This window comes from Camarhynchus parvulus, chromosome 2 (genome assembly GCF_901933205.1).
Source record: "Camarhynchus parvulus chromosome 2, STF_HiC, whole genome shotgun sequence".
NCBI lineage: Eukaryota > Metazoa > Chordata > Aves > Passeriformes > Thraupidae > Camarhynchus > Camarhynchus parvulus.
Genome location: NC_044572.1, coordinates 87,508,876 through 87,533,551, shown reverse-complemented (window position 1 = coordinate 87,533,551; position 24,676 = coordinate 87,508,876). Strand labels below are relative to the sequence as shown.

The window sequence follows — 24,676 nt, the reverse complement described above, 5'->3', positions numbered from 1 at the left end:
TATGATATACATGGTCATAAAATATTTGATGCTGTATGAACTAAATTCAATGTTTTTTCTTTATCTTTTGTTCTTTCTTTTCTTTATCTCAGAAATATGCAGTGGCAAAAAAGAAAGAAAGTCCTAAAATTTCAATACCAATCATCCACAGAATAATAAAACATGATTGTCAAAACGGAACCAACCTGTAACCGAGAACTGCATTTCATAAAATCTGCTGGATACACAGAAGTGGAATAAGTGAAATATATTCCAAGATGTAGCAAATAACATAGTATTTATAGGAATTTTATGAAAATAGAAAGAAAGATGAAATTTAGTAGTGCTGTGAGAATCTCCATTGACATTTTTGGAGAAGTAGTCTCTGGATATGTAAGGTCTCTCACTTAAGAAGTTAGGATAAGTGAACTTCATTGTTTAGAATAACTTTTTGTTTTAAAATTCAGTCTCTTATGAAAGTTAAACTTTATGCACAGGAAAACTAAAATTTTAATAAGTTCTGAAGCTCTACTCAACAAGAGCTGAACAGAAAGGAACTTTATTTTCTAATCCTCTTAGTAAGGATCCTCTTCCTCCCGATTCCAATGCAAATTTTTTTTCCTCTCCACTTTTCTCAATCCTTACCAGTTCTTCTAACACTTTCTATCTTCCTTTCCCTAAGCCCAGCAAGAGCATACAAATATTTAATGATTTGATTTTTCCATTCTGAAAATATTTTAATGGGAAAAGGGTTTCCCAAAACATCCAGAGATGTGACCAGAGTTCCACTGGCTCTACAAGTTGGAATAAATAGGTGAGTCAATGCTTTATCTCAGCTCTATCTGTAATATTAATTGGTTTCATTCTAGCAGGGAAATTTAAGAGCAGTTCCATACTATTCCATTTGCACTCAGATTTACTTGGCCCAGAAGATGAATGTGATAGTCCATATAATAAATACAAGAATAAAATACAAGTTAGGAATATTAGAGAGAAAAAAAAATCTGGAATGGAGAACTTACTTGTCTGAAGAGCAGTGATATTTAAAAACGTGCTGTTGATGGTCAGCTTTTGCAGTCTCAAGATATCTAAAAGTGTTGAGTATGCTCTGAAAAGGAAAAGAATCAAGGATTTAGTAATTTTGTCACCCATCAAATACTAAACCAAAACTTGTCCAACACAGATTGTTTTCCCATTTTATGAGGTTATTAATTAATAAAATATGTTTTTATTTCCCCACTGGATTTGTAGGGATTTTATGGGCTTCCAGAAGTTGAACTGCTCAGATCAAACTTCCTGGAGTGCATAGGGAGTCAGAACAATGAGAAGAGCAATTATATAACTTATTATCTTGCATAGCTACATTTCTAAGCTCTTACACTTGAGAGAGAGCAGTGAAAATGAAAGACGTCTGACTCCTTTCTTGTTTGACAAAACAATATGGTGGAGTAAATTACTTTCCAAAACAAGCACAGAAAATCATGTCCCTAAATGTCTTTCAAAAAAATGACTACAAATTCATTTGCTATCTTTTGGACTAGTTAATGTATTTGGCGTCCTAATTTGTGGTCTAGTAGCTGAGACTATCCCTTTGTACTGGAACACTATTCCACATTAAAGTCTAGCTTTGTAATTTCCAATTGTCCTTAACAGACAGGGGAGTTGGCTGTACCAAGAAGACCTCTTAGCTCTCCAGATCAAAATGAAACTGAAAGACTGCGATGAGTGCTTCCATCTATGCGGGCTGTGGTGGAAGGAGTTATGGGAGTTGGGAATTAAGGAGCTGAGTTGACCCTATGAAAAAGAATGTTAGAGGGAAAGTGGATTTAGTGTTGTCTTTGTTTCTCACTTTCCAATGCTCTTTTTAATTGGCAAAAAATTAAATTAGTTTTCTCAAAGTCATGTCTGGGGATTTTTTTTGCCTATTATTATTATATTTTCAGGGAATGCCCCGACGAAAGCAGGAATGATGCATCTGACTCCATGGTCTCAGGAGGCTAAGTTATTACGTTATTATACTATATTATATTAAAGAATGCTATACTATACTAAAGAATACAGAAAGGATACTTACTGAATGCTAAAAAGCTAATAATGAAAACTCATGACTCTTTTCAGAGTCTTGACACAGCTTGGCCCCAATTGGCCAGTGAGTCAAACAACTCACAGCAGAATCCAATGAAACAATCACCTGTGGGTAAACAATCTCCAAACACATTCCCCATGAGCAAAACACAGGAGAAGCAAATGAGATAAGAATAGTTTTCCTTTTTTCTGAGGCTTATCAGCTTCCCAGGAGAAAAAACTTGGGTGAAGGAATTTTTTCAGAGACTGTAAATGCCACGTATTATGGCAATCAGGGTTTTTTTCCCCCCATTATGGTAATCAAGAATTATCTTCTTGTCTTTATTCCAATCTGTAGGATTTTCTATTTTATATATATATATATATATATAAATATATATATATATATATATATATAAAAATATATATAATATAATAAAATAATCTATATAATATAAAATATATATTATAATAAAATAATACATATATAATATAAAATATATGTATTATACATATATTTTCCCCTGTGTTCTGCTGAGAAGAGGAAGTGAGAGACTAGATGGATGGGTGCCTGGCTGCTGGCCAAAGTCAGCCCACCACAGCTATGAAATAATGTTTCCACGGTCAATCTTTCTAAGATCCCCAGGACTCTGACTGGAATGGAGATATAAAATCCATACTAATAAAACTCCGCCTATAACACATAGGAATAAACAGAATTAGTAAGGAGCAGAAATGTTGCTCTGAGAAAATTGCATTAACAGGAAAACTTCATAGATCTCTACCTTCTGTACTGTAGTGCAGCCACAAATTTGAAAATAAAAGCTTATAGTTACAAGGACAAAGTCAAATGACTACCACTCCATGAAAGGAGACAGATGAAAACCTCATTTAAAAAAGATGTCTACTTGTGATATGATACTGAGGTGTCTTTGGCCCATTAAGGAATTTTTGACAGCAATCATTGAAATATAACATAGCCATTTTTTTAAAGACAGAGACGAGACTGATCGATTTGCAGCAATATATTTATTCTGTCAGCACTCTTTAAGAAACAACTATTTAAGGTTCTTTCACAGCTAGGTTTTTTACAGTCCTGAAGTGATTTTTTTAATTTCAGATTTCATTAGGCTCCAGAACTCCATTTTAGCAATCATTATGATACTGATAGCTCATTTCAGCTATGAAAAAGTTGGAAGTGCTATGCCTCTCTACGTGATATTGAAGGCTATGGAATAAAATCTCCATCGAGTCAGTACTGCAGAGGATTATGCATTTGTTTGGATTCCCTTGGTTTTGCTCAGGATATGCCTTGCAGTGGCAAAATCAGCAAAACCCTCTCTAAAAGTCATGGAATGAACTCTTTCCTGAATGAGTTTACTGCTAGAATTAATGTTCTGTTAAAATAATCAACAGCCCATTGAAACGGTGAGATCCATGGCAAACATTTACACTGCCTCACATACATGAGAGAAACCTCTGGTATAACAAAACCTAGAAGAATAAAAGTTGCCAGCAGAACTGAGCAAGTACAAAATTCTATAAACGATCTCCCATTTGCAGCCCAACCCCTCTTGTAATTTAGTTGTGTTTTCAAGGCTAAATGACTAAGCTGTCCTACCTGTACCCTGGGAAATCTATAAACACACAGTGAAATTAACTACTAGTTGGGAAAGAGAGCTTGGAGACAGCCTTATGAAAATGTCACCTAAATCCTCATCAACTGTCAAAAAAAAATAAAGCAGTATATTAGGAAATACTAGGAATAGAACAGAAAACAGAAGAAGAAACACGATAATGCTGCCAAAGAAATCCATTGCCCACCTAGCATTTTGAATATTGAATACAGTTCCTGTCATCTCATCTCAAAAATGACAGGATAGCAATAGGAGGATAAAGAAAAAGGTGACAGGATGATCAAAGGTATTTAATGGTTTCTGTACTAGGAAAGAAAAAAGAAAGGCTTTAGGATTTTCATATGGAAGAGGGACAAATGGGGAAAAGGACTGTGACAGAGCCCCAGGACAATAATGAACAGTACTGAGAAAGTGAATAACGAATGGTTTTCACTTTATTTCATAGCAAAGGAAGCAGTCACAATAAAATGAGTAGTTAACAAGTTTAAAACATGAAATCCAAAAAAGGATGCTTTCCACAATGATCATAATTAAAGGGTGGAACTCATTGCCACAGCATGTGGTGGGAAGCTCCAAACATGTGTCGGCTTCAAAAAACAAACCACTGTAGTGGTAAAAGAAACATTGACCAGTACTAACCTGTGTTTTACCCAAAGTTGCACACTATAAACCTTCAGGTCAAGAAACTTTACAGAGTGCTGTAGGGTGATACCAAGGGAGGTTGTCCTTTGGTCTGGTTTAAATACAGCTGTTGCAATTCTTCTCATTAATTTTGCTTTTTTTCTGGATTCTTAGTCATCTCATCCAACATGCATAGGTTAGAGAGCATTAGTGCAAATATGTGATTTCAGATTTCTATAAACATATCTACACAGGGGCTTATGGACCATTTTAAGTTCAAATAGTGCAGCCTACTCAAGCAGGCAGGCTTTAGGCTAGGATTTTCTGAGGATCCTCAGGTCTGGCATCCAAGCATCCAACTACTACTGAAGACTAAAGGGATTAGTAAACAAAACTCTCATTTTATGGAAATAAGAGATGATACTGAATTTTCTCCCCTCAAAAAAGAAGAAAATGGCAATACCATTCCTGTGTAGTTAGTGGTCTTCATCTTAACTGTTTCCCTGAGATTTTCCCAGACAAACAGACAGATATAGGACGTATAGAGTTGTCACTTTCTGTTTATTGTGGTGATAAAATACTATTATTTTAGTGACTAAGCAACATTGCTTGAACTCTGTATCCATCTTCTGTTCATCTGATGCAGATCTATTAAAGACTTCCCTCTGAGACTCTTGTGCTACAAGTGAAGGGCTTGTGTCACGCTAGGCTACGCTAACTTGGTATTTTGGCTGTTTTAGGTGGGACACTGGTTTTAGACACAGACCCATCTGACCTCATGTAGTTTTTAGTTACTAATTTATGCAAAATTCCAAAACACTAAAAGGTTATCAGACCGGTACAGAGGATTATTACAATTTTCATTGTATTATTTTTTTATTTCCTAAACTATGGATGGTCTTGCAAAGAACTCTGAAAATAAGGCCCTTTGTTTATTCTAATTATCCTACAATGTGAAGTTATACAAAGGTACCTGTGAAACTTAGAATTTTCAGCCCTCAAAAATTTTCTTGCACACTAGCTGGAACAGTTCCTAAGAGCCTTGCCCAAAAAAGGGAAACCAGACTCAAGAGATATTGCAGAAAAAGATACTTCTAACTACCTGCATTGGAACAGTGACTGCTCTTAAAATTCATACTTTATACTGAGAAATAGTAGCTGTTCAAAACTGATGGGAAACAAATGAGGTTTACATACAAATCAGTGTGCCTGCATAAGTTCCTTCAAAGTTTACCTCAATTAACATGAAATTGTTATTCTGTCCAAGCAAAAAGACTTTTCTATGCAGGTATGTACTTACTCCAACACCTGTCCACTCTAAAAGGTCACAGCTCAGGTTGATTGGTATTTCAGCTGGCAAGGTTGTGTTGGTCTAGTGCAAGGGATTCAAGTCCCCGAGCTGAGTTTGTTTTCTCTATGACAGTAACTGGTAAATGATCTAATTCATTCTGAGTCATGAGATTTTTGAGTTCCTCTTCTGAGGAGAGGGATTGAGAGAGCAGCCAGATGGGTGCCTAGCTACTGGCCAAGATCAACCCACTGGATCCTTGGAGCAGGCAACATATTTATGCAACTTTGTTTTCAGTGAAAATGTCCCGACTGGGTTTTTCTGGTTCCTCACCAATTCCATACCTTCAGCTAACTAAAACTGAACTGCTCTGATCAACCCTTATATAGACAAAGAATGATTCTGTTCTCTGGGAGCACAAGGATTCAACCCTACTGTCCTACTTACATCCAGTACAGATAGTCCAAAAATGCTTGATCCAGCCCTATTTTCCACTTGGAAATTGTTAATGGGCAGATTTCTGCAGACACATTTGTTAATTATGCATTGAATTGCTTGGACAAGGCACTTTTAGCATGTGGGTGGTTTGTCAGCTGTTTTCTATTGGCCATGCATTGTTAACAATTGTTTCTACTTCTGCCTTATGTGCCTTATGGTGGAGGAAGAATGATACTGCTCACGAATGGCCAGCTCAGAGTAAGCAGAATGTTTCTTCTTGTTGAACAGATGAAAACAACTTTCTGCAAGATACAGGTGAGCAAAAAATAACTGAATAACGAACAGAAAAAATTTACCATGCTAGTTTGCACCTGGATTTGTTGTTTGTTTGATTTGTTGTGAGTACAGAACAATCAGCATAGCAAAGTACTTCCTCACACAGGTGAGTATTTCTCAATTAGCTGTTTGGATCTAACAAACATTTTTGTCAAATGTTAAACCAGAAGTGGATCAGACTTTAAGAAAACAAGTTTATTGGGACCATCATGTAATCTGTAATGCAAAGGTTGCCATATTCCTCAAGGAGTTTTGATTAAAAGCTATGGAGCTATGCAATCAATTAAAAGAATTATATTTGCTTTAAGTTTGGACAATCATATGGAATGATTTCATTTTCTTTAAGCTTGGTCAACCAAAGTGCATACATACCACCTGAAAAGATCACATCTGGTAGGGTCAATGCTTTTTCTTTGCCCTTCCAATACCACATACACAACATTTTTTAAGTCCCAAAGGCCTTTGACATTGCATTACAATGGATCTGCCACCTCTAATATGCTGAGCAAAATAAGGCATACTCCCCAAGAGAGAGGAAGCAGACAAACTGCCCTGAGGCTTCCCTATTGTTATTTCATTTAGAGAGACAGGCAATATCACAGTATCTATGACAAAAGTGCAAAAGATTCCAAGTCCTCCCAGCTGTCCCCTCCCTAATTCGATCCTGATTGTTCAGTTGGTCCCCACTGTCCATAATGCTCTGAGATTTCTTGTGACTGCTGTGCTAGAGAAATCTCCCACCTGCTTGTGATGTGCTCTTCTTCTAGAGGCAGCAGACACTGTGCTACCTTATCCAGCAGCAAGCTGTCTTTTTATTGAAGATTTCCATGGTCTGTCAAGAAGCAATACTTAAATGGTTAAACTTTTCTAATTGCCTCAGCTCAGTTTCATAAGGACACGTGCAACACAAAGATGCGTGTGTGGAGTATTCCACACCTGAATAAGCATTGCCTTGGGAGGGATGGACAAAAAAGAGTGTGGTGGTCAGTACAGTATCCTTGTTTTACAGGCTTGGACTGACACTTAGGGAAAACTGTGCAGATAGCAAAGAACAAGTGTTGTTTCCCTGCCACTCTTTCTAGGAGATAGCCTCTTCTCTATGCAGTAGACGCTGATCAGTAATGGGTAAGAACAGAGAATCTCTGAGAGACTGTCTAGTTCACGCACCATCTCAATTTGGCATGCTTATTGTGCCTTACTGCTCAGCAGTAATATTAAAGACTTCCAGAGTTATCATTCTTCTCCACAGTAGGTATCAAAATCCTTTACTAATTGAGATGCAGTGTTGTGCAAGTACAAAGAGGCTGTGCCACCGCCTCAGGTCTTGCAATGAAAGGGGTAGAACTAGAAGTAAAATTTATGTCAGATGTCCTAGGTGCTGTGCAGGCACCATCACTGCGGACTGATGGCACATCTAACAGGTGAGGGCAGAGAAATGACAGAACTTGCCACATGTCACATAGGTGAGGCTTACTCAACCTTCATTATCTGATAAATTGCTCTGCCTCTGGAATAAGCTAAGGCTAATGAAATGGTGACGCTATCAGAAGGCAACTGAAAATAAAAGTCCCACTGTGAATTGCTGAAAGTTACAGCTAGCATCACAAAAGTGACACTCATTAAAATGCCACTCTCCAGCAAAGCAAAACAGCACAATCGTAACAACTTGCAATTTGCACAGAGAACACACTGTGCAGGAGATATAGGTATACTAGGAAGAAAAAACTGTTAACATAGTATCAATTTAATCAGCTCTTTTTATTGCAGGACTAGAATAAATGAATACCTTGTTAAAAGAATCTGTGGGCACAGTCCCATTTCGTTTATATATTAAAATGGTCTTGCTTTACAGATGAATCTCATTCTGTGACATCCTTGAAATAATTCACATGATTAAGATGAGGAAGATTTCACTTAATATGATCAGCTGACATTCCTGACATACCACACATCACCAATTATATTGTTCTGTTATCCTTACTCAGCACTGCAATACTTAAAATTATATTTCATCCGTTCAAGCATCAGTATTGATCTCTGGCTACATTAAATATTTCCAGTTAAACAGTGTGAAAAATCCCACCTTTTAAGCTATGGTTTCAGTTAAATAACTTAGCTGAAAGTGACAAGAATAATGCTTATTCAAATTCCTCATTTCACATATCAGAATGATTGGCAGTAATCTTCCTCATTCAAACAGTGATCTCCCATTGCTTTCCAACATGATATAAATGGAAACAAATAATCTTGATCAATCTACAGCTTATACACATAATAAAAAGCATGTTGAAATCAGTAAGCAAATCTGTAAGGGTATAGTTTATAGCAGCAGGTCATTTGCTTGTACTGCAATTCAGATTTCAGTTTTCTCATATCTGCTTTGCAATTTTACCTGCTGTGTTTCCCAGAACACTGTTGTGATCCCGTTGTTTAAGGCAATTTGACCATGCAGAAGCACAGTGATGTTTCTCTAATTTAACTTGCACACAGAAGTCCACCTTACCCTTCCTTGTGCCAGAATGAAAGGCATGGCTCTTTCCATTGCTTAAGACCTTCTTATGGGTCCTCTTTGATCACTAAGTGTGACCTCCTGCAGAATATGTGATGCAGAGTCTCACTCAGTTTGAAAATCCCTGACTATGAGCCTAAACTACTCCCTTCCCACCTCTATCTTGTTTTCAATAGCAAAGCTGTTTTGTTTCAATGTATGAAAATAGAATTCCTCTAATAAATTGTGCTTTCCCGTCTTCTCTAAAGTGAAAACAGAAAAGAAAAAGAAAAGCTGATAGAGAAAAAATGGCTCTACAGACTGAAAGAAGGTCAGAGAAAGTGTGCTGTGGACTTACTGCTGGCCAGTTCTCCCATCCAGCTCCAGGGTAGGTTTGTCTGTAAAATAAGGAAGCAGAATCTATTCTACCTACAGCAACATCATTACCAAAAGCACTAAGTAGTTCAGGGTATTCAAAAGTTGCATATTGAATAGGGCTCAGTTGATAATTTCAGGTCCAGGCACCCCTGGGAAAATCTGCAAGATAAGTAGGGGTACAGCAAATTTGAGATAACCTAAAATATTGTCTTGGGGATTGGGCCAAGTGGTTTGCAGCACAGCAATTGGTGGGTTGAGGGTGGAAGCATAACCCAGCCCTGTGCAGATACTGGACAGTGGCTTTCATTAAGCACAGGAGCCAGGAAACACCATGCCTTGGTGTGGCAAAACACCCCCTGCCACTCCCTGCTGCTGTCCTTTGGGAGAGCAGTGTGCTGCTTTGGCACGATGAATGCTATGCAGCAGAAGGTTAAGCAATAGATCCAGTATTTCTTCTCAGCTCCCTTAGCTGTGCAGTTGGCATGCACTGAAGTTAGTTGGACCTTGCTTATGTCTAGCAGGCACGGCACGGTAATAGTTTACCTGCTGCTCTTTGTTCAACTTTTCACTGAGGGACAATGAGGCCTAAGGGAAACCTGACCCTTTCCGTACCAATCTGCCACCATTAAACCTCACGTCTTTGTGCCTACATCTGCAATAACATCACAGTCTATGGACCGAGACAGGTGCTGATTTTTTTTTTTAAATGAATAGCCATTGCAGTTATAGTGCACACTCTTCAAAAACATAAAAGTTCTTTGAAGCACTACAGTGTTTATAATGAAAAAAAGAAGTAAGCCACTATAAATATTTAAGTGTCTTAAATAAAGATTAATTAAGGACTAGGCAGGAAACTGTCTTTGCTTTTAAAGCAATAAATTTTTAATTGCAAAGTATGCATTAGTAACAAATTGGTGTTTAACGGTGATATAAAAAGAGAAATCTGAAGGTCAAGGATAAAGATCATGTACCTGTGTACGCATCTGCATGTAGAACACTGTACTATACTTGAGCAAATATTGCAAAAATATAATGAGTAAAAATATAGCAATTTGAGTAAAATTATACTTTAAAAAAAGTAATTACTATCTTTTTTACTTGTATGACTTTATATGGAAGAGCATGCCTTAAAAGAATACAAACTGCAAATACCTGCTAAAGAGTTTCATGTAGCTGACATACCACTGATCTTCTCTTTCTTACAGAAGAAAAAGAAAGATGTCAATTAAAAGCAGTGAAAACATCTACTTTTAACTGCATGGAAGAAGTCACATCTATGGAGCATGAACATAAACAAAGAGCTTCGGTTTTTAGGTATTAAGCAGCACAGTTATCCATCTGAAAATAGACACAGATATTCCATGTGTAATGTTGTGGCTTCTTTTAAGGTATTGTCAAGATAATTGAAAATAAAGGTAATTAATTACTCTCTGGTCTTTTAAAATAAATAGAGGCCAGAAAAGCACCATGAGTTCCATTATTCTCCAGTACTCAGAGAACCTGGAGAAACTGGCTCTGAAATGCAATGGGCAAGGCACACTTTTGTTCTGTTTCAGCATAGTGCCTTGGTTTGTTTTGTTGACTCACACTTCCCCTGCTGAGTGAGCTTACTTTATTTATTTGTACAACTGCACCCGTTGAGCTTTACACATAAGTGAGGATGTTGCTGTCCATCCAGGTTCACAATGCTCAGTTTTGAACGCTGGGTACTGAGCTGAAGAAGCAGCACATTACGTTCACCATGCACCAAGTGAAAGTTGATCCCTGCAGTAGCAGTGGCATAAAGGTAATTCTGAAATGCGCTTTTATGGTTGGATGAACTGAACTGAAAAAACCAACCAAACTTCAAAAAGAATCTTACCTGAACTGAAACCAGTTCTTGATACAAGAAACAAATACCAGACTGAAACCATGCAGTCTCCCTACATACAAGTGTGGCCTCCTAGCATGCAAAGAAGAAGTCTCTTTCCTATACTGTTGTTTCCCTTTGCACATTCAGAGTTAAGAACATAAGAGCTATAAAAACAAAGGGCCAGAGAAAACCTTCTTGTGTTCCTCTCAGCTGCTCTCCTGGTAGAGTGTTCATCAGAAAGCAGGTTTCATATTCTTTTCTCAACTGTTTGAGTTTCCTAAATGCAACCTTCCAAACTGAGCCCAGGCCACCTGCAGTATAGGATATTACTATGATTTTTTGGATGTTGATCAGCTGCCCCCTAATACTTTACTCTAAGTTTACAGTGGAGCAGAAGATATGAAGCAATGAAGCAGTCCCCTAAAGTGAGGGACTCAAAACCAGATGAAGTGGGCAGATAAATAAAAGAGATTTTGAACTGCATGGTCAAGACATAGCTGAACACACAGAGTCACATCTTTAATTGGCAGAAATAACCTTAAGAACATTAATCTCAGAGCTACACTGGCTGTTGCCCTGCTTGTGATGTAGCACAAGGAAAAAACATCCAGGGCTAGGCTCCCACATTGCTCAGCTTTGGTGGTTTGCATATTTTATAAAACAAATTGTGAAAACAATGATATGGGGTTGCAGCATTTTACAAGCTGCACTCTTAGAGAACCTGAGCAACTCAGCTAGTGTGTAGTCCTCTCCACAGCATGGACTATGCCCACTGGCAGGACGATCTGGGATAGCTTCCACAGCCTGTCCCCAGTTGTAAACACATTGGATCAAGGGATCAAGTGATGCCTTCAGCCTTCCCAGTATTTACCAGGGCAGCTTTTTGAGCATCAAGGAACATTGTCCCTGAGGATAGTATAAAATCTTCTAAAAAGATTATTAAAAAACATTTGAGATTAAAAACATTGAGAAAACAAAAAGATTATTAAAAACATCTTTTTGCCCCCATTAAAAACAAATGGGGGCAAAAAGAAGAATATTTTTTCAACAATTTTGAGCACTGATTTTCGTGGGAGGTGTATTGAGGTGTATAAGTCTCCAATACTTATTCAGCTCTAATGGTCTTTCCTTTAACCCTTGTCAATGTAAAATGTTCATTTAAAATTCTGTGATAGAGCTATTTTTCACTGCCTATAAATTTACTTATATCCAACAGAGGTCATTGTCTTGGTTGCACTGATGAGAAACAAAGCCAAGTGAATTTGACATCATCTGTAAGAACAGGCTCTATTTTACTGTAATAGGCTTCCTCCATTCGCTCCAATATACTTTCTCTCTCATAACATTTCAAGAAGCCACAATGCTCCTTTCTTTCCTCGGTTGTAGGTGTAAGATTTTGACAGAGGTCACATCTTAATATTAAGAAATTATTGGCACTGACAAATGTATCAAGATATATATTGATTAAAGTAAGAGCTTAATCTGTCTAGCTTTGCTAGATTTACAAGATCAAGAAAGAATTATCAGAAATGCATTTATCTATATCAAGGTACATTTAGAAATAAACACCACTGCGGGCAAATAAAACCACAATGCCTTTCAGTAGATTGTTCACAAAGACTGTTTTGGTTGCCTAGTATAGTGGTTTGATACCAGCATTTTCTACTGATGATGCCCTGCTGAAGCCATAACGTGGTGCCACACCAGCCCAGCTGAGGGCAGAACCAGGACCCACACAGGTTTTGACCACCAGAGCCATGGTCCACCCCTTGCCCACACAACTCCTAGTCACTGACATTTCCAGGAATTTCAACTAATGCTCAAATCAAATCTGGCTAACAGAAACCAAGATACAGTATTTTCTATAAACTTATAATTTGTCTACAGCACAAATGAAGCGAGCATGTCCCTTATAATGGATCTCTTTCTATAATTTGAGCAATGAATGTGTTGAAGCACTGCCGTAAACAAGGTGGGAAGACTACTCCTGTGCATCAGGAGTAAAACAAATAAGAAAAGACTGTAAAAAAATGCTTTCTTGCTTAAATGGATCAAATCACAGCGTGGAACTCTCAGAATCTGACAGCAAAGCATTAATTTTCTTCTTTAAATGATGCAGATTCAATCAATAAATCCCCAGCTATCAGAGCAAATCCTTCAGGACGGACCGGAAAATCAGAATTCACTCTTCTTTCCACAGAACATTTGAAACATTTAACTTTTTTTCTCCTGTACCTTATTTGTAAGGTATTGAATGCATATCTAAGCCATGTTTTATTTTTGTCATATAATCATATGAAAGTTTCCATGCTCACATCCCTAAAAAAAAAAAAAAACAAATAACAAATAATCAAGCTTCAGTGAAACAGTGAACCCTTTCTGCACAGCAGAGATTTTACCAGGTACTTCAAGGTACATGCCTTGCTCACTAAGGTCAGTTTCATGCCAGTGCCATGAGAGATACCCAGAGCCTGAAAAGGAATTCAGGGGGAAGCAAGGGAGGAAATGATAGCTTCTGCAAAGGAATATCAAGGGAAAATGAGCTGTTATCATACCTCTTTTCAAACAGAAGGAAATGAATTTATGTAATACACCTGAAAAGTTAGAAATTAAGTAATATGGGTCACTTTAAAAAGAAACATTTATTTTTCCAAATGGCATCACCTTAACAACAAAATATTAAATATTAATATTCCAAAGGAAAATATTTTAAAGACTTCCCATTCTATTAGTCACAAGAGCTACAGGAGGCTTCCTAGTAAGAATTTACTTCTAGAAATTATTCCCTCCTCCCAGGTCACGCTGTGCCTAGTCCAGTTTATATAGCTGGTTGTGTTAACACCCTGTGTCCCAAAGACTGCTCTTGCTGGTTGCAGAATTTTGTATAAATAAGACATTTTTAAGTAATCAATACAAATTGTTCCTGCATAAATGGTCAGGCTGGACAGTATTTTATGTGCAGGTAAGATATTTAAGAGGAGTTTCTTATGTAGTTAAGATATATAAGTAGCAATGAATTAAACAAGTGCTGCATGGTGCCTGGATTACAAGAAGTGAGCAGAGCAGGGGTTCAAGGGCTCACCCCATACAGTGGAAAATGCTGCTGCAAGAGCCCTTACAGCAGAGACTCCAGTCACCGCCAGACAAACACCAACTACTTTGCTGAGGAGATTTGATCTCCCTTGTCCTGGATGGCCAAGCAAACTCTGTTCTATTTGCCATCTGTATGGCAGTTGTCTTCTGTTAAGTGGGCAGTTTTTTTATCTCTTCCACAACCACTCCTCCCTCCGGGGAGACCTCTGCTGATAACAGGCTGTTGAATGTCACTGCATGACTGATAAGAACTACAGTATCCCATTGTGACACGCTCTGCTCAGAGGGAGGAGACAAACATTCCTACCCAGATATAATCTGGAACACCGGCACAGATTTCTCCACTGTATTTCCCAGAGGAACAGCTGCCTCTTCCACTGGATCTTCAGAGGAAGACTACACCCTTCTACAGGATCCCTGCTCCAACAGAGCCACACCTGCCACTGCAGGAGGACTGCAGCCACCATTCCAATTGGACTGCTACCAACACCCTGACCAACATGGTGTCAGGTTGTGTTCTGACTCTGACAGTGTTGTTTTGTATTACTGCATTGTTTATTTTATATTTTTAAATTTTCTTCCCTAATAAAGAACTGTTACTCCTGCTCCCATATCTTTGCCTGAGAGCCCCCCTTAATTTCAAATTTATAACAATTTGGAGGGATGGGTTTTACATTTTTCCATTTCAGGGGAGGCTCCTGCCTTCCTTAGCAGATACCTGTCTTTCCAAATCAAGACACCCCTCTATGATGAGAGCCTCACAACTTTTTAAATTTATCAACCACTCTCCCTGAGTGTCTAGGCAACAGCAGTATGGAAAACTAGTGCCTATGCAAGAAAACAATGGAAGAAGGGTGTAGGACCATAAAAGATTTTCACTCTAAGAAAAGGCAAGTTCTGTCTGGAGACACATAGCATAAGAGAAGACTGCAAGAGAAATTAAAGGATCCTTCTGCTTCTCCCAATACAGGAAGACTCAGGTGAAGGCATAAAGCAAAATCGGTTCTTCATGCCCACAACAGGCAGGACAGGAAACAATGAGCATAGGCTCATTGTTGAATCCACAAGGTGGATTCAATTTAGAAACAAAGAAAAACTTTCTTTCAAGAAAAGATCCTGGACAGGGAATTTGTCCATCAGAAATGTTGCCAAATAATCTGCAACTAACATGGGGTTCCTGATCATTTGAGTCCCTTTACAGACTGTGAAAACCTCTGTTCAGTTGCATCCCCAATGAATTCCATGATACACAAAAGTAAAGAAAGCGTTGAAATATATTTCTGTTACTAATAGAGCTTATAAGACAATTAAGTTCCCTGTTACTATGTTGTTAGAGAGTTTTAATGCCTTGAGACACCAACTAAGTAAATGGGCATTTGCACTCCTAGACACATTAACAGATGAATAATCAATCTGATAAATGTGTAATGAAGGAATAACGTGTCCCAGTCCCTGGAGGTAACACAAAGACTTGATACCATAATTTTCTCCTTTAGAAGTGCCCATTTCAAGAACAAGGCTGGGAATTTCCTGTGATATGAATTGGTACCATCATGAAGTGTTTATCTTTACATGTATCTGTTTGCAGCAGGAAGCCCCTTTTTGTTTAAATGGAGACAGCTGCCAAATGTCATGTCCCTTGTGCAACACCCAAGCACTTGTCAGCAGCAGTGGTGGCCCCTGCAGCCTGACTACTCAGAGGGGGGTGTAAGAAATGCTTTACATTGAGTCTGACATCAGGAACCTGTCAGTCCTCTTGCTCCCAGCTGGTGAGCAGCCAACAAGAGGAGGTACAGAGTACCAGCAGAGAGCTGTGGGCTAAGGCCAACTCCTTCAGCTCCTTTTCCAAAAGGGGCAGGAGCAGGGAAAGCAAAGCTGACGGGGGCAGAATAATTTGTCAGCAGAGATGACAGATAGGTGTTCCCTGTTCCCAGGAAGGCTACAGCAAAAGTGGAGGTGAAATCACACCTTTAAACACAGCCTTTAATCAAACCAGCCTGCTTGCCCATAACACAGGATTTGCTGTCATTAATGAAGACAGAGTGTGGGATACCCTGTGAAGGTGAAAATCCGCAGAAGGTCTGTGGAGTACACACTGGTGCCTGTAGAGCCATGGACTTACTGGAAGCACTGACTGCACAACCTGAGCCTTAGAAAACATCTCACACCACTGCAAGTTCTCTCCTATGGAAAGTCAGTCCCCCCATAGCTCTTCCTTACCCATCAGTTTACTGTAAAAAGATTCAGCACCATCTGTGGCAACACATTCTTTTCCACCTGCACCACAGATTTCACTATGTCCAGTATCTCCCTCCTTCAGACTCCTCTAGGCTCATGTGAACCCACGTGAACACCATTTAAATTCCTTCCCAGAGATAAACATCAGCTTTTCCCACACTGTTTGGAGGAATATAGCAAGCAGCTTACCTTTTTAAGCACAGATTCAGCTGCTGAATTCTTCTTGAATAATTATAACCAAAATTATATATTTGACTTGCAGAAAGCCATGTGAGAAAAATCAAGTGAATCTTGTGAGAGTCCAAAATTTCTGAGTGGCTCTCAAGAAGTTACTTTTATTAGCAAGTGCACATACAACCTCCCACTCATTAAAAAAAAATATATATATATAAATCCCTAAATAGTCATAAATTAACTATGTATTAAGGTTCAACACATGTAACTGTCAGGTTTAAGGAAAAATGACAGCATGCAATGCAGAAAAAGACAACTCTATCTTCAGCAACTATAATCACAAATTAATTAGCTCTGATACAACTTCAGAAACATTTTAATAACAGCCATTCTCATTTATGAGTTAAATGCTTTTGTTGATGGGAAACATTACACCTAAGATAGCACAATATAAAATAGCACCTGTCAGCTGCTGTGTCTTTTGTGGTGGTGTCCACCCACTTTACTGAGGAAAATTACCAATGAACCTCAGGGAGAAGGAAGATGTTGCATGTGGGTATTGCTGCAGAGTCTGACAGCATCAGAGCCCAGTGCTCTCATGGCACGTGAGGTACTGAGCATTCAGAAGCAGAAATTGTGTTGGGGAAGGAAGGGTTGTTTCCTTGGTTTTGTGAGTTCAGTTTTTTACCTCCTTATCCTTTTGTATTTTTCTCTAAGTCAAAGAAAATAAGTTTTGTGATGCAGGATATTTGGAGGAGAAAAAGAAACTGGTGTTATTTTGTCTATTCCTTCACTGACCTGTGTCACTCACTATTCCTTGTTTTTCAGAGCTCAGCATCAACATTAGACTCCAATTCAGCATGGCTACATTCCTATCAATCACCCTTTTCTCCTTAGGAGAAAAATACGTTTCTTGAATATAACTGCTACTTACGTTGGTTCTTCTTATTACAGGCAGATGACAAAACACAGCAGCTGAGAGTGTATGGTGTAATCTGACTGACCTACATTTCACTAAGTACCAACCTCCACAGGCTTTAAACACATTATTTCCTACTCTCAATTCATTCCAGCATTTAAGCTAAAGTTTTCCAAAAGTCTCCTTACAAATGAGGAATTTAATGAGGAATTTCATTTAACAGTCTGTGCAATCAAAAGCATTACTTTCTGTATTTATTTATAAAGTATGCTCTATGTTTGACTCCCATTCATCTAACAACTGCACCAAAATCCCATTTTTTACTCTTACACTTCATCCAAAAAAGACTAATACAAACATGTAATTTTCTTCTGAGTGGATCATGGTGAAAGGGTTGAAGGTACTAAAGTTTAGTATTTTACCGCTCTGAGGAACTAAATGGATAATACGGAATTGAAATACATTTTTTCCGATCAGAGTTTTAATAAAATATTATTGTACCATCTTCGAACTGTTGAAGTGTATTCAGAAATATCAATGAGATCTCAACCAGAATGAAATTCCATTCATCTTACATTATGGCATCTTTGGGCCAAATAAATAATTGTTATAGAATACTTACTTAGTTTAGAGGATAGATAGATAGATAGATAGATAGATAGATAGATAGATAGATAGATAGATAGATAGATAGATAGATAGATAGATAGATAAATAGGTATATATGTATATATGTACAATAGATATATGAATAGATAAATAGATATATATAATAGATATATGAATAGATAAATAGATATATATGTGCAGGCATGCATATGTGCAAAACAACATAGTAACAGCTCTAACCTATTCAAGTACAATGATTTTTATTAAGAACATCACAGAAAGGCTACAGTGTACTAGCTAAAGGGACACTGGTCCATCAATATTTCTATTTATTGATCTTCCTTTAAAATATTCTGCTGTTAGGGTATTGTTCAAGCATCTCCTTCCTCTATGAAGATGGCGCTCAAGTGGAGGCAGACAAAACCACTTTGGAGACTGGTATTGATACTACAATAATTATTCTGAGGAACAGAGGGTTTTAGATGTTTCCATTGTGTGTGCCAGTTTCCAAGTGCACTGGCAAACATGAGAACAGTGGTGGCAGAGAGCACATGCCTGGGCTGCAAACCAGGACAAAGCTGGCTCATCTCATTTGAAGCCTAAGAGGTCTGATGGCATCTTGTTGGCAGGAGCACGGAGCGGGCACAGGGTGGTGAAGGTGGTCCTGCAGGGCTGCTGGGTGCCCACCCTGGGTTACCAGCCTGCAGCCACAGCCCACAGCAGAGAGTGCAATTCTCTTGCCAGGCAGAAATACACATTTGCATTTTAATTATCTCAGAGCCACTGCAAATACTAAAACTTAGAGAAACCAAGGCCAATAGTGCACGTCTCTTACACTTCTGCAGCGACTCTCATTATTGCTTCAGCACTGTTCTCCACTGCTGTTCATTTTTTCTTTAAATTGCTGTACATTTATAGCTTCTAAAGACAGATTATTTTCTTGAACTCCTCTATAGCATACATTGATCTTCTTTCTTCTGTGTGGAAGTAATAATTATGTAGTTTTCCAATGACCTTAATTAAAAAAGGAAAGCCCCAAATCATACTCCACGGTTCTGATACCTTTATTCTAACCTGTATCTGCTCTTATTTTCAGTGACAACATTTACTACTGTTGTGAAGAGCTGCAGTTCTGTATGTGAAGCATCTTGATCTGAAAAATATTCTGTATATCCCTGACAATAAATTTTAAAGTTTCTAACTTCTCAAAACCATTTATTACATTTCAGACTCTGAAAGGCCAAAATATTATTCCAGAGCACCTTCTGTGGGCATGTATCAAGAAAGCAAAATCAGAAGACACTGCTACTACCCTAACAATTATATTTACAGGCAAGGCTGCAGAGAAGGAAAGACAGAATTACATCCTAAAATCACTCAAAGGGACCACCTATCCAAATTTTTTGGATCACTTGATCCAAATAGGTGCTGAGTACTCATTTTATCAGCATTAACTGATCACAGCAAAAGACTGTTGGTTAAAATGATCCTTCTGGTTACAACTGCATGCGCCAGTTTAATTCAGACAGGTTCTCATTTGCCCATTAACTCACATGCTGGAAGAAAAAGCTCATGGTCTTTGTTCAACGCACTTTTCAGTCACTGCTTGGCACTGTTACAGGTGTTATTTAAATACCTCTCATTTTGAAGATCCAGAATCTGACTTCCAGAATATTTTTGTCAATGAAAGCCTCAGGTCCACATGAGATATTAAAATAAGCATCCTCATGTCTCTTTAAGAACTTAGAAAGAAAAGAAAGTAAAAATATTAACTTTGGTCTGCTTCTGTGTGCCATTCCAGGGGTTGATTTAGCCTCTCTTTTGAAATATGAGGCTGACAGAGGTGCAACATGCAGCAGTTGTGTTTTCCTCCTGTCCCCATCCAGGAACACATGGGGTGCAGGAACAAAGCTGCAAACAGCTTGGGGTGCTCTCTTCCCTCAGCTCACATCATTTTGAAGGTGCTGTGGGCCAGGCTCTCTCATGCTACGGACCAAGCCCCACCATTCATCATTGTTTTTCACCCTGCCTTTGACAAGCAGCATGGCAATATTCATTTGGTCTGCCCTACCATCACAGCCTGATTTGTAACCTGGCTGCTCAGCTGTCAGCTCCACTGCAGGTTGTGTTTTATTTTAATAAAACCGTGGGAGTGAGACAACTTCTTTGTACAAGCGTGGCAGAGGCCTGGAGCTTGCCTAACTCAATCCATTAAGGATTTATATATTAGATGGCCTTCAATATCTATTTAAATATGAAGTGTTAGCGATCTGACACAATGCTCAGAATAAATTTAATTGACTTTTGTTATTTTTTCCTTTTTGGGGTCAGAAGAACTGAGTGGTGTTAATGCTTTGCTACTAGAAAGGCTCCTGTACCCATTAGTGACTGTACAAGAGAGTACAAACCTATCATACCAACACACAGGACTAAACCCCAGCCTGTTGAGGACATTCACACTTCATATTAAAACTTAAACATTGCAAAGTATTTAATTCAAACAGGTGAAGTTTAATGAGAAACAAGCTATTTGATGGACTATTTTTTTCTCAAATTTCCAAACAATTGATACAAAACACCCAAATGCTTTAAAATAGCTTCCACATCCTCAATAAATAAGGCACCTGGATTTGTCACTCCTAGAACTACACTAAACTCACAGCCCTTGCGTTTCTCAGAAGGAAAATGCAAGCTTGTGGGTTAAAAAAAGACAAGGCTCACTTAAATGGGAGTTGAGGATTGCAGAATCTTTGCAAAATTTAATTAATAAAGTAAAATAAAGTAAAAGAATTATAGCTATATATACAGAAGACAAGTAGAATTAGATTCCCAGGGTAGCAACATTACTGGTTCTGACAAGGTGAATTTATCCAAGCTTTCCAGGATGTCAAATTTACCTCAAAACATGCTTATATTTTTCTGTTCCATCTTTTCAATCTGATGACATTTCACAGACTGCTGTGCCATTAGCAAATAGGTTGCTACTTTTAAAAAGTGGCTTTGTCAAACTCAGAATTTAGCAGAGAAATACAGTTGTGATTCTGACACCTGTGTTTCAACTCACTATCAATCATCAGGTTAATTATTACTCTGGAGGTAAATGTAAACCAAGGTGCAAAATAACCTGGAACATCTTTTGCACTCTTTAATGCCCTTTTTCGTCTCACTGATGTAATCAACAGAAGAATAAGAAAAAGGCTGAGATTCTTTCCAGTATAGAAAATAACTTTGTTCAATAAAAACCTCTTCACAGGTCTTCTTTAACTTCATTAATTCTTTTAAATGACATTTTGGTCTGATTGTTGTTTTCTGTTGACTTGCATAAAACTGGAAATCATTGCCTGTCTTCTGCTTGTAACAGGATATATACACAGATATATTTAACTGGGTATTTTATCAATTTCATCTATCTGGAAGAATAGCTGTTTTTTAAAAGGTAAGAAGTAAGATACAGGTCCGATTCGCAGCCCTGACCTTGAGTTCCATTGTCTTATACTTAATATAGATAACAGTTCCAAGGAATGATACAGTCATTAATTGACTTCAAGGAAGATTTTTTTTTTGCCTTTTTAACACCATTTCAATAATTAAACATAGACCAATAAGAAAAGTATTTGGTCAACTTAAAATTATTTTGATTTGCTTGAACTTCTACCATAAATAAACACAAGAATATAACTGAAATAAACATGTTTCAAACCTCAATAGGGAGGAGTTGATTTACTGTCAAGAACTGCTTTCTGTGTCCTGCACTGCCCCTTGCTGGAGTACCTTACAAATGTGACAGTGTTAACTCTAATAGCAACACTAATTAAAATGTTTTATTAGCATCTGAATAATGAAATAATTTTAAGATACAATGATTGCACAGTTTAAAACTGTTGCTTCATCAACAATCCATACATGTGGACTTCTTTTCTGTAAAACTACTTCCCACTTGCAAATACTATTTTTTATCCATACAAAGCTGATGAACATTGATAACTTCTTGGGTTTTTTTTGCTTTTTCTTTTTTTTTTCTCATAAACAATTACTATTGATAGAAGAAAATAGTAAAATAAACCACACAGAAATATTGATGCTTTACTCCTAATGAAAAGTGGTGAGGAATCCAAGTCAGGCAGATGCTTTCCTATAAAACATAACATGTCTAAGATGTACAATAAATGTGAACATGATCCATATATAGAAATGAGAATAAGGAAAAAATAGCAATATTTCTAACAATTTCCTGTGTTAAAGTAAATTAAAGAAAATGCTACCACAATGCAGCTTCTAACAAAATTATTTGTAATATTCCTCATCTACTCATAATTTATTCAACTGTGCTGGTATTTTTAATTGGATCCTATCTGCGTATATTTGAGCTTTGAAGGAAGGCTCTTCTCTGATGCCAGATTTATGTAAGCTTGATGCAAGTTACTCTATCCTTGTCTTTCAATGGGAACAATCCTTTGTTGGTGCATGAAGCTAAGGAGTGACCTTCCTTGAGCTCTCTCTCTGAAACTACACATTCTTATTTGTCAACAATTAGTAAAATGCTCTATTGTACTGGACTGAGTGACATCACTGCCCTGAAAGATGTACACTGAAAATATTGCCTTCAATTTTAAAATGCACAGGAAAAAAACATAAAAAAGAGCCAAAGGCAGTTAGTTACTTAAATGCCTTTAAGAACTAGCAGAGAAAGACTGAGGGAAGAGCCTAGCCCTGGCCATACTGACGGCAGACTTCCTTCTGACTTTCTCAAACTTTGATTTCACCCTCAGACTTATAAAGCAACTTGGGAATTTGGCCCATAATATAAAGGGGCCAAGTGGCAACAACAGGAATTAAAATGTACCTCTTAAATAATTCTCCATGCTGACAGATCTGTGGGTGGTAAGAATACTATGGGAACAGAAATCACTAAAAAATATGAGGCACTATTGGAAAAGAGCAGCACCAAGCACTGCCATCTCTTTAAGAACTTAGAAAGAAAATAAAGTATAAAATATTAAGTCTGGTTAGTTCCTGTGTGCCATTCCAGGTGTTGATTTAGTCGCTCCTTTCTTTTGAAGTGTAAGGCTGACAGAGGTGCAACATGCAGCAGTTGCGTCTTCCTACTGTCCCCATCCAGGAACACAGTGGGTGCAGGAACAAAGCTGCAAACAGCTTGGGGTGCTCTCTCCCCTTAGCTCACACACTTCCTGCTACTCCAGGGAAGCCCAGTGTGGCCATTTAAAATGTCACCTCACTGCCACAGCTGATTACAGGTCTTCTCTAGGATGAGAAGGAACAAAAATCTATGTGTTTTTCAGAGTGGAGAGTTCTATGTGAAAGCCAGCTTTAAGGCTGCCAAACACACCAAGCCCCTTCCCAGGAAGCCTGCAGAAGAGCAGAATTTGGATGCTACCACCGACCTAGCATGACAAAAAGGATGACAGTAAGTCTCAAGGGTAAGACAGTGTCACTGTGTTTCATCTGTATAAAATGAGGCAGCCCAACTCCCAATTTACTCGTCAGGCTTGATTGAGGGGGACAGAAGGACAATATATTACTTCTGTATTTGGCACCAGTGTAACTGTGGCTGGAACACTGTGCCTATTTCAAGCATCCAAATTTCAAGAAGGATGCTGAGAAATTGGGCAAGGTTCATAGCAGAGCCTAGAGAATGATTACAGAATTAGAAGACGTGCCTTCTAGTGAAAGACTCCAGAAGGTTAATCTACTTAGCTCATCAAAGAGAAGGTGAAGGGTTGGGTCTTAATCATAGTCTCACATCTAATATGAGAAGCAGAAGTTTGACAGTGAAAGAGTATATCTTCTGCCTAATTTTCAGAGGTCCAGTGGTTGAAAGCTGAGTATAAATACATTCAGATTCAGAAAAGACAGAGGCAGGCTTGTTTACTAGTATATTTCATTTTAACCAGGAACAATAGTTAATTTCTGGGGGAAAAAAAAAAGCATGCTACATTTTGCCAGTAATGTCAAATCAAGATTGATGCTTTTCTAAAAAACTGCATTGTCGTTCAAGTACAGCTGTTGGATATAGGTTGTGTTTTTTCTTGAATTATTTAAATAACACAGAATGTACTTACAGAAACAATGTCATCAATATATTGTACTGAAGAGATTTGCCACGATTTCTGAATGCAGATCCTTTAATTCAAAACTAGTTGTGCCTAAACCTGAATTTAAAAAGATGCCTACAGAAAACTGAATTGCTACAAGGGCATAACTACCAGCAACTTGTAGGTAGAATGTGAATTTAGCCAACTGCAAAAAACGTACACAATATCCACTTCATTAAGGGTTATATTCTGAGAGATTGTTTTGCCACAATGCTCCCCAAATAATTCCCAGCTATTGATTTGCAATGTCCAAGTGGATGAATGTGACTCTGATAAGGATGATGATAAGAAGGAGTGCCTTAAAGTTGAATGATTGTCCATAGCTGTCTGACAGATAAGCTTCTGAACATGTCTGACATTACTGGGAAAATACAACATAAAAATTGAACAGCTATTGCTCTAATCCTAAAATAAAACTCCTTTGTAAATGCCTTCACCTTCACCAATTA

General features: G+C 37.9%; 1 protein-coding gene across 1 annotated transcript in view; it reads right to left on the bottom strand.

Annotated features, from left to right (window-relative positions):
* LOC115912108 (poly(rC)-binding protein 3-like) overlaps positions 1-24,676 on the bottom strand; it is a 484,737-nt gene that overhangs the window by 157,896 nt on the left and 302,165 nt on the right. The window contains 1 exon segment of the mRNA XM_030963495.1: positions 1,002-1,087. The gene's annotated coding sequence lies outside the window, so the exon portion shown is untranslated.